This window comes from Pangasianodon hypophthalmus, chromosome 11 (assembly GCF_027358585.1).
Source record: "Pangasianodon hypophthalmus isolate fPanHyp1 chromosome 11, fPanHyp1.pri, whole genome shotgun sequence".
NCBI classification, from domain to species: Eukaryota; Metazoa; Chordata; class Actinopteri; order Siluriformes; family Pangasiidae; genus Pangasianodon; species Pangasianodon hypophthalmus.
Genome location: NC_069720.1, coordinates 13,820,002 through 13,831,457, shown reverse-complemented (window position 1 = coordinate 13,831,457; position 11,456 = coordinate 13,820,002). Strand labels below are relative to the sequence as shown.

The 11,456-nt window shown below is 39.1% G+C and overlaps 1 protein-coding gene across 2 annotated transcripts in view; it reads left to right on the top strand.

Annotated features, from left to right (window-relative positions):
- The first annotated feature begins 2,793 nt into the window (after window positions 1-2,793).
- ptprsa (protein tyrosine phosphatase receptor type Sa) overlaps window positions 2,794-11,456 on the top strand; it is a 236,381-nt gene continuing 227,718 nt past the window's right edge. For both annotated transcript variants that reach the window (XM_053238028.1, XM_053238026.1), the window contains exon 1: window positions 2,794-3,103. The gene's annotated coding sequence lies outside the window, so the exon portion shown is untranslated. The remainder of the gene's footprint in view (window positions 3,104-11,456) is intronic.

The window sequence follows — 11,456 nt, the reverse complement described above, 5'->3', positions numbered from 1 at the left end:
ACGGTATTGTGTATAATTATGTGTAATTGTGTGAACATTAGGGTACATGAATCTCATTTTGTGGGGTATGCATGAGTGTTTTTTTTAGTTGAGTGTATCAGATTTTCTGTCTCATACATTCTTTAGGGGTCTTCAGTTGTTCTTCTGGGGAACCTTGAAGGTTACCGTATATGTAGAAACCTATAAATGAGTGTTTCTCAGTCAGAAAGTAAAACCTCTTTAGGAAGCTTAGAACCCATAACTATCCAAAGAATACCTGAAGAATATTTATTGGCTATTTATTTTTTTACTATTATTAAATGTAACATCTGTACGATCTGTACTTGGACCTGACCTAAATTTACAGGTAAAATTAAACGCAACATTATTTTTGTTTAGACCAACACATGGCAAAGAGCAACGTGTCCTTTAGTGCAATTCCTTTTCAACATTTTGGTATCATCTTAGTCACTGTTGCTGTGAGTGTTCTCTCCTCAACTTCCCCGTGTAGGCTTTAACTGTGTAGTTTGGGCAGCACACATAGTTCACTAAGCCAGTTATATTCTGCTTTCAGTGGTAATTTGTCTTACCAATTCTGTCCTAATCTACATCTACCAGTTAGAAAGTTTAGCACTAATTAGATCACGCGTGCCAAATGCAACATTATTCAGACCTGTATTTAATGATTTGTTCTTGATTTATAATTGTACAGAAAAATAATATTCATTGGTTGTCCCTTGAGTGGTGTCCATTTAAAACAGCCTTTAAAGCAATTTGATTTTCAGCACTTCAGTCTGGAGCAACACTTGGCTACCCCGAGTATTTCTCTCCTCAAAGTCCCCTGCGTAGGCTTCTTTTATGCCATTTGGATTGCACTCATATTTGTGCCACATGCCGTGTAAATCATCCTCGATATGATTCATACTTGTACAAAAAAATGGTTATGGATCTTACAGTAGCAACAACTTTGTTCTATATCTTGCTTTCAAGTTGCAAGTAGAACCATTTTAGACCCCATGAAGAACCATTTTTCTAAGATTGCAAGGTAATTTGCAATAGTGTGTAAAATGTGTTCCATATTTTAAAAGATTTTTCTGGTTCCTCATACTCATACAAAAAGGTTCAGTCTAGAGCTTCATGAGCTGGTCTGAGAGCCGTGATTTGATTCTGTTGACGTATTTGCTTTTGAAACAGGAAGTCAGAGAGGCGGTGTGTTGCAGTGCTTGACTGATTTACACAACAGCCAATAGCATTTGAGATACGCTACACCCCCGCCAAATCTAAACACATTTTAATAAATAAACACACTTTTTAGCTAGTAGTTTATCGAACTAGCTAAACATGGAGAACCCCAGTAAGTTTAACGAGAGCCTTTGAGGAGGATTTTTTACTGTATCCTGTATACTGTACTGTGTATTTACTATCCCCATACTTCAGGGATTTCCTCCAGGTACTCCGGGTTCCTCCCCCAGTGTTAAGACGTGTTGTAGGCTGTGTGAGTGTGTGTGCAATTATGCCCAGTAATGAGTTGGCACCCCGTCCAGGGTGTCCCCCACATTGTGGCCCCAGTTCCCTGGAATAGGCTCCGGGCTCCCTGTGACCCTGTAAGCAGTGCAGAAAATGGATGGATGTTTGATTGGAGGTCAACTAACCATGGAGCCGATGGTGACGGTGAGTCGCACGGTCATCACCAGGAGACAGGAGACAAATCTTAGTAGTAGTTAAAATTATATTCCTGACTCTTACTGATAGAGCTGCTTTGACGGTGTATAACGATGGAATCATTCTCGATATGTCTGAGGTAACATTTCTGCACTGTACAGCTCTAAGCTGGTAAAACAGTCTTCTGAAAAGTCACAAAGCCACCAACTTGCACAAACACCACCCTCTTCCAAACAGATAAACTCAAAACATTTATTCTCAATCAAGTTATTGCTGGAAAAGGGAACAGACTGTGGGAAGAAGCAAAGCGAAAAACTCAAAGCCAGACCATATTTACTGCTAATAAGATGCTACTGTAGAGCAAACATACCTTTGGGGGCGGGACATATACATTCTACAGAGTTTTTAAGTGGATGAACACAAGACTAGTACAGGATGAATCATCAAAACATTTTAATAATTTTCTCACAAGTTATGAGCTATAAAATTTTAACTTTTTCCCCCCCGAGATATACCATTGTATTGGTGTCCATATCAAGGAGAGAGTACGAACAGCTCTGAAACACCAATTTTGATTTCAGGGGAAATTTAAAGGGTTTCTTTGCTTAAACGTTTTATATATAAACCTACAACTAGTGTTATTTAGTATTATTAAATATTCCATTCTAGACTTGTACAGAGGATGAAGCCACCACCCAGTGACTGTGTAATATTTCATCATTATTTGTGGTGTGGTGACGCAGAGCCGGACAGAAACAGAAATGGATGTTTGAGAAAGCTGTGTAGAGCTGGTGCAAGCCTAAACTTCTTAATCTGTTTAATTACTCAACTGAATGCACAGTAGCACGCGCTGTTGCGTCTTGGTCATGCTACTGTCCAAATATTAAACACACGCCTTCATTAGGGTGCTTAACATCCGTGGTGTACTATATTGACACACTATTTAGTACAGTAGGATGCGGTTTGGGAACGCAGCCCATGACTTCATCACGTCGCCAAAAAGGGACGGGGCCGTGGGCGGAACGGAAGAAGGGCAGGGGCGTGGCTAGAGAGGATGCTGCGAGAGAGAAAGGCGGCGTGTGTGTGTGTTTGTGTGTGTGTGTGTGTGTGTGTGCGCCTGTGAGCCTGTGTGCGCGCGCGTGCATGACATCACCCTCCTCTCGCTTCCTCCAAACCGGCGGCTTTAGGAGGAGCGGCAGTCCTGCCATACACTCGCGCGCGCACGCACACACTCACACACGCGCATACACACACCGAGTCGCGCGACGCTACCGGGGGATTTAAACCTGTATCTACCGCCAAATTGAGCTGCTCGGATCTCGGAAAACGCATCCATACAGGATTATTATTATTATTACTTATTCAATTAGACGTGTATATTTTTTTATTTGAAGATGTGACGGGGTTTTTGCGCGTGCACGAGGAAAAGGAGCGCTGTCATTTCATTTAGGAGGAAAAAAAGGTAAGAGCAAGTTATGAAGGCTGACAGTAAAACGAGTGCAATTGGGGAATTAACTGCATTGAGTGCACTTGTTTTTTTTGTTTTTTTTTGTTTGTTTTTTGTTTTTGTTTTGTTTTTTTTGTTTTTTTGAGATTTATAGATTTTTTTAAATGTGCGTGCAGAATATCTCATGCATTTCTATGTGATCAATCAGGACTTGGTTTGTGACTCGGATGCTTTGGCTTGCATCAGTTTTCTTTCCTTTAATGCACACCATAACGCGAATGTTTCACGTGCATCGACGTGGTGTACATATGCTGTTTAATGTTTAAGGTACATACAGTGATAAATGCGGGTGAAACCCCACAGAGCCGGTGTCAGTGCATGCCATATCCCATACAGATGTCGGCTATTTCAAGTGATGAAAATGTAGTTTATATGCCATATGTGAAAATGTCACGTATATTGTAAAGTGCATATAGTGTTGATTTTGTAATTGTTTCTGAAGATGAAGCTGGGACATGGAGGAAATAGCCGCTGTAGGTGTTGTAGGATCTCAGCAGTGGTGTCTCATGTTGAGCGCTTTGGAAGCGCTTTAGAGTTTCCCATGAGCTTCATCTGAAATGAAAACCTTCTTAGCCTTCTTTTAGACTGATGTCTCTGAATTTGCACGATATAACATAACACAGAGTTAAGACCTAAGACGACTAAGAACACAGTGAGTGGTTCTTTTTTTTTTTTTTATTGGACAGCTCCTGCATGTGAGCAAATGATCCAGACTCGAAATACTTGTCAGTTTCGTCTTGAGGACTTTGGAAATCTGATGTCAGATGGAGATCATGATCATGCATTTAAAGACTTTTGTTCCATCCTGGTAGCACGCGCGTGATTATAGCCCACACACACACAAACACACACACACACATACACACACCCTGAACGTCCAAAATCTCACACAGCGGATCTCGCACACTCCAGAAGCCAAGCCTGAAGACTCACATCACATCAGAAACTCTCTTATTCTGAGGTTTGTGTGCTGTCTGGATGCATGTCTGTGTCTGGCACTGAGATGATCAAAGCTAGATTTCTGTGCGATGCGCGCGCGTGTGCCAAATTCTGGATAAAAAATCATTACCGTTAAAGTCACGCTCCCTTCCCAGCACAGATTTCGGTGGGTATGTTATTATTTATCCAGTATGATGCTAGCATTTCCGTTTAAAATTGTAACGCTGTAAATAAAAGTTACAGCTTTATCTTCGTGGTGGGTCGCGCAGAGCGCGCGCGCGTTTATCCTCGCAATCCCACAAAATCCTGATTACATTAAATTATTCATTTGCATCACGTAGGTCGACTTTTGTGTTATAAATGCTTATTACTGTAACATTTTTTTTTTGTTATTCTCCTCAATTCGTCGCACTCGTACAACGGGTTTGGTGTTCGCCAGCAGGATTCAGCGCATCAGTTCAACCTCAGGCTTATATATAAACCGGGTTGCCAGATTGTGTCGCCTGTTTTTACTCCACCCCGGTTTGATGACCATCCACTACACCACAGGTTCCCAGCCCTGGTCCTGTAGATTTCTGTTTCCCCTCTCCGAGCACACCTGAGCCAACTGCTCAGCTAGTGAATAACCTTTCCTGAGTGAGGTGTGTTTGTTAGAGAGGAAATACTGTGCAGGATGGGGGTTCTCCATCACCAGGGACAGGAACCTGTGCGCTAAACCATCCTTAACACGATATGAGTTATGTCATAACTAAATAACATCTACTGTGTCTTTTTCTTAATCTCCAATAGGACATGTGAAATCTGGCAACCCAATTTCCTTCGATTATATTCAACCAACATTTATAGGTCTATTTATCATACACTACCCGGAAATTAAATTTAAACATGCAGTCAATTGTGATAAATACCTGGCCATTATAAACCACATAGTGTAGCTAGACTATATGATTGTATTTTAAATCTATCTATCTATCTATCTATCTATTTTAATTACATAACTAATTGAAGCATATCTGGCAACCCGAGCAGTTAGGTAAAAGCTTTCGGGTAGCTCGAGTTCTCTCATGTCCGGTTTCAGAAGTGAATTTTGGAGAAATTAGAGCTAAATGAGTAGATTGAGGCTCAAGATTGAACTATCAATCACACTAAGAAAAGAAATGAGCAATTTTCTGACTTTTTCTTCTGAGTGAACAGCACCGTGAATACCAACCCCACGAATTAGCCTATACAGCACACTAAATTCACATAGGCTACATCCGGGGATTATTTTTTGTATACTTTGTGTTTTGTGTATTTATTAGACACTTATACATAGAGATATTATGTAAGATTTCAGATGGGTATTATGATAAGGTACGCCGGCGTATCCTACTGTGTGTACTCCTTAGGAGGGTAGTGTCCTATGCGGTTTGTCGGTTTGAGACACAGCCATATGGCCAGTGCGACCGTTGGTGTGTGAAATGGCTGAGCATGCGCACTGGAGAACTATTTCTGGCACCGTGTTAAATACGGTTGAATGCGGTTTGGGACGTAGCCATGAGACTGGAAAGTAAATTTGACATTGCAACCGTTGAAGTAAACAGCCTCGTTGGATCGTTAAGAGTGTCAGAATGGCGCATGCGCAGTACTGTTTGCTCTCTGTCCCGTTTGAAGCATCAGGTTGAATAGGTATGGACTAGTCACGTGACTGATGCAGTCCAGGCTATGAGATACGAATAGATAAACAGGCTACAAACATTTCACTTGTTTTTGATTACTGTTTTTTTTTTCCAGATAATGTTCGTATTTGTGATTACTTTTATATCTCAGAGATACACATAATACACACGTTTGTCATACTATCCTTGTTCCCTTGATATAATTATTAATTTACATAATTAAAGCTATGCTGCACTTCAACCTAACTCTAACCTTAAGCTCAATATCCAAGAGGAAATATTCTGACTCTTTCATTTATAAATATACATATATATATATATATATATATATATATATATATATATATATATATATATATATATATATATACATTTTTTTTTAAATACAAGCTTCAGTTTTTGTAAAAAGCCAAATGTCCCCATAAGACAATATTCTTATCCATGCAGGGATATTTGGTCCCCACCAAGCTATAAAAACATGCCCACACAAACACACACACAGACACACAGACAGACACACACACACACTCGCAATGATGTAAGCTCACAAATGAACTGCAGGCTGACGTGACTTGACTCGTCTGCTTTTTTGTATCATGTTCATTTCACAAAGCTTTTTAATTTCATCACATACCAGGGAATTATGTTTTCAGTCCAGCCTCTGCATGTTATCATCACTGCGTTTTATTCTTGCCCCCCGGCTGATGGAAAACGGAAATGGAGACCACCAGGGCTTTGCATCAGGAATGATCAAACCAGCAACTCTTGAGGCTGATCAATTATCTTAATAAAAAATTATAATTACGAAGCAGAATGTTATGATTGTTTTGAAGTCATAAAAACAGTTTATACTGCTTAATCAATGCCACCACAGTGACATGTCAGCAGTTCCTGTGATTCAGTGGCTCAGCATGTATTCAGCTTTACACACATGTATTCAGAAATGCAAAATGACATATTTAATATATTCAGATACAGTGTTTGTCTTGAATTTGCCGGTTGGTAAAGCTACATACTTCATAAAAAAAGGTTTTATTAAGGGGTGGATTTCTTGTTTCCAGAAAATGACAGGCTTTATCTTATTCATCTAACATTTTGGAATTTCCCAGGATAAGAGTGATCCTGTTGTGTGTTCAGCAGTGAAATCTGATGATCTTTTTATCCTGTAGAGTAGCAGTTGACATACATAATACACACACACACACACACACAGTGTAGCAGGACCTGTCTAGGTTAAACCATCGTTGTTAAACCATTATCAGGAGATCAGACCTTTTATCTGATTCTTATTTTCCAAATTGAATGATATTTTGAGGCAAAATAATTTATCAAATCAATGTGAAGACATTTTCTGTAAAGCAGGAGTGCCAGAGGCACTTGGATGCACGCTGCAGGATAATTTATTAAGGCTTTTCCACCAAGCGTCCTCATTACTGGACAAATCTGCAAATTACTCAAAAAATCCTTAATTAACAATCAGATAACAGGCAGACACAAACAAAATACAGAAGCGTGACAAAATAAAAGCCGCAAATTAATGCAAGATTGCAATCCAGGCTGAATAAGGGACTGACAGAAACACAAGACTATAATTAAAGCTACACGATGTAAGATATTAGAAGCAGTCAATGTGTTTTGTTCTCCAGTCTATCAAAAGAGTTTGGCAAACACCAGATAGTGTTAGAACATCGCCCAAAACCCAGACCAGAGGATCATGCGTATCACTCACTGTCGTCCGACATAACCATGTTTGACATATAAAAATACAAAGCAACTCACCAGCATCTTTTGTTGGTCACTTAGTCCTGAATCCGTTTTACTCTTATAGTATAATAGTGGATTCTTTCTCCCTCCTGATTGGCTGCAGCTCCTGCCTGCCATCTCTTCACTTTTTACTACACTCAGTACACTAAGAATGCCACAGGGATTTTTTTTTTTCATTAGAAATGATATTATCAGCATCAACTTGAGTGAAAAGTAGAATCTTAGAAATATTTAACATGAATTTCAGAATTCTTAGTATTTGGTACTTCCCCCTTTTGCTTTAATGAAACTCAAGCTGGCATGGACTACACAAATTTCCAGTTTTAAATAAAAAAAAAATCCTAGATTTTCATTGTGGTCACAGACTTTTAGACCCCAAGGTATATAATATCTGTTTGTATATGTTTAATACTGATACCTGCTGATACACTAATATTAATTCATCATACAATCTTCCTGTAATCTTAGAGTAATTACTTTAGTAGCACACCTACCGTAAAAAAAAAAAAAAAAAAAAAAAACTGTAATAAATGGCCATATAATAAGAAATAGGCAAGAAATCATTACATATCATCCACTGTATGTTTGTTTTGTTGTACAAGTCTATAATCTGTATCCTTAAGATTTGCTTACTTTAAGTTTTCTTCACAGGTCGTTATATTTGAGTAATTTTTAAGGTACTTGATAGGCGTAAAATGTACTAACATGAGCAGTTACGCAACACAAAATTGGAAACTGAATGCGTTTCTGTATATAGCTATAATACCAACCACTCTGTTGTTTACACCTGACATGTGAAATTTAAAATATACATGAAAAGACTTGTTTAAAAAGGAAATATATATATTTATTCAAAGTTTAATTCAACTTTTATTTTATTGAAATTAATTCACAACTCTGAAGCCATTTCATGGGCACTTGAAAGCTTTTGTGCTTAGTTGTCCAGCGATTTGAATTTACAAATGTCTGACCACTTTACACAATTTTACTGCTGTCACACTGGTATTGGTATGTGTATACGTGTTCACTGCTACCCATTTTCACTGAAGTTGAACCTGAAGGTCGTGGGTTTGAGTCTCAGGTCCGGCAGGGATTGTAGGTGGGGGGAGTGAATGACCAGCGCTCTCTCCCACCCTCAATACCACGACTGAGGTGAGACCCTTGAGCAAGGCACAGAACCTCCAACTGCTCCCCGGGCGCCGCAGCAAAAAAGGCTGCCCACTGCTCCGGGTGTGTGTGTTCATTACTGTGTGTGTGTGTTCACTACTGTGTGTGTGTGCACTTGGATGGGTTAAATGCAGAGCACAAATTCTGAGTATGGGTCACCATACTTGGCTACAAGTCACTTCACTTAATTGTCACTAATCCAGAAGCCTGGATAAAGCAGATTTTATTTTCATTCATAGCTTTATTATATATATAGTGTTATTCAAGTAGGTTTAACAGCCCAAATAAAACGTACTCCTTATTTTCATTTGGTGTATAGCTGTGTTTACCCTTAATGTGCTTCACAGACCTCGATGCTGTAAGTATAGCACATGTTTCCAAATCCTGAAAAGCTCTGGTTGACAGTAGAATGGTGTTTACTGGCTGGATTAATTAGTGTGCAATGATGACATGAACTGAATCAGGAACACGCAGGTATGTGAAAACACTGAGGACGCAACCAAGCAAAATAAAGTTCAGCAAGAGGTTGTCACATAACTCCTGCTAGCATGACATGGACAACAGGTTAGCCACAGTTAAACATCGAGAGAAAAAATGCTAGCTGCACAGCTTATAGCCAAAACTTTTGCTGTAGACTTGCTGTCTTTTTGTTGATGGTGCCAACACAATGTCTTACATTAAAAACTTTGTTAGAAGAGAATAATAATAATAATAATAATAATAATAATAATAATAACCCTATAATAAATAAAAAATAAATAATACTCATTAATCAAATAAATATACTCATTAGAAAACCAACATTATTATTATATTCTGTTAGCTGCCCCTTTTTAACAAAAAGTGGTGCAGCACACTGGAGATTTTAGTAGTCTAGTTAATAAAGCTATCATTAGTCCACCTTGAGTGGTCATAGAAGAAGAAAAAAAAACTAAATGAAATGATGTTGAGAGGTTATAATGTCCCTGCGCAGCAACAAGCTCCTGCTCCCGTTCCCTCCCTCTCTTTCTCTCTTCTCCCTGTTCTCACTCATGTGTGCTTGTAACTCTTTGTAAAGGTCATAACGAACAGAACACAGGGAGGGAGAAAGACGAGGCGTAATCTCCTGCTGGTCGCGGCTTCATTTAGGTCTCTTGGCGAGACACCTAAATGAGAGAAAAGCTGCAGGGTGGGGTTGTGCCCTACAGCCCCTGGGGTCACAACTCCAAAGGTCACGTCTTGTCTCGACAGCCTGGTTGGAGTCTGGCGAGGTTTTTGCGCGACACAGGAGGATGAAATTTGTTCACTCCTTTTATTGAGCTGTCGTCCAGTGAGCCTTTACTCACTCACCTAATGAGCATGAATGATTCATCACTCATCTTCACTTTCCTCATGTATTATGCAGCATAAGGAGAGAAGGATGTGACTTTTTGGGGACGTGAGAGTCAGGAGGAAGACTGGGTTGAAGCAAGTCGATGGGTCAGAAAAGCCTTGAGAGTTTTGAGTGGTATTATGATACCAAACTTGAATATAAGTCTGCTGATCCATGGGGAGGAACTATAAAAGATGCATGACCTCCTCTAATGCATAGTGTGCAATATTTATTACATTTGTCATATGCAAAACCCTTTTCTTGCACTGTTATATGCAAAACCTTCTTCTTGCACTGTTACATCTTCGTTAACGCAAGCAGAGTGTAGTAATTTTCTGTACTCAGGTCTATCGTTAGAGGATCTTCATCATATAATGCTACATGGAGAACATGTTATCCCACAGTCTGTTATAGAATAAGGCCAAGATTTTACTCATACTCATACAAGTGACAAGTAATACTCTTACAAGACCACTGTGATCGCACAGTATAAACCTGGCTTTAAGCAGCTGCATAACTCCTCTCTGAATACACATAACTTTCCTAGTGTGAATATTGACCTCTGAATATGGCCCCACGTGCCTTTCTTTAATGTATAGTCCAGTTTAACTTTCCAGGCCATCATTTTATATCATTTTATATAACCATGGTACGTACTAATTTGGCTAGTTCTTCTAATCCTTTCTGTCATATGAAGAGGTTTGGGTAAGTGTATTGGGACAGGATGGAAACCTGGTGAAGAAGAGTAGTAAGTGATGGTGACAGGGGTGATGGAAATGGGGGCTGGCCCACTTCAGCCCTTATTGATTTGAAGAGTTGGAATTGTATCACACTGCAACACAGACCTCCCGTCTGCCTGCTTTTCTGTCCGTAATCTTTCTCTCTGACGTGCGTGGTTAAGGATCAAAGCAGGCAGGTTGGGTAAAAGCCCTGCTTTTGCTTTAACTATGTTGTCAGTGTGTGTTCCTCCCTTATCACTGAGCTCCAAGGATGTCTTTTCATAGACTATGCCATCCATTTTCATTTAATATTAATTACAGTCACTGGTGGAACTGAAACTTCTCTGTAAAGGTGTTGAAGAAATTGAGTGATACAGACAAGTGGGTTTTAGGGTTTTACATTTAAAAAAATTTAGAAATGTAGATGGGTAAAGTTCATCATAACAAACTTTGATGTTGGCTTGACAAATGCAGTCTGAAAGTTTAAAACTGTTTCTAAAAAAACCTATTTATTTAAAAACTAAATTGAATTAGTGTTACCACTATAAAGTTGTATTATTTTCCTATAGCAACATGTCCCAATGTGTTTTATTCCTCTTATACTACAACTATTTGCCAAAACTAAGAACCGATTATCAGTTTATCCATACTTTTTATCATTACATTTATACGTTTATAGTTACATTTAATGTTGTGCAATTTCCACGAAA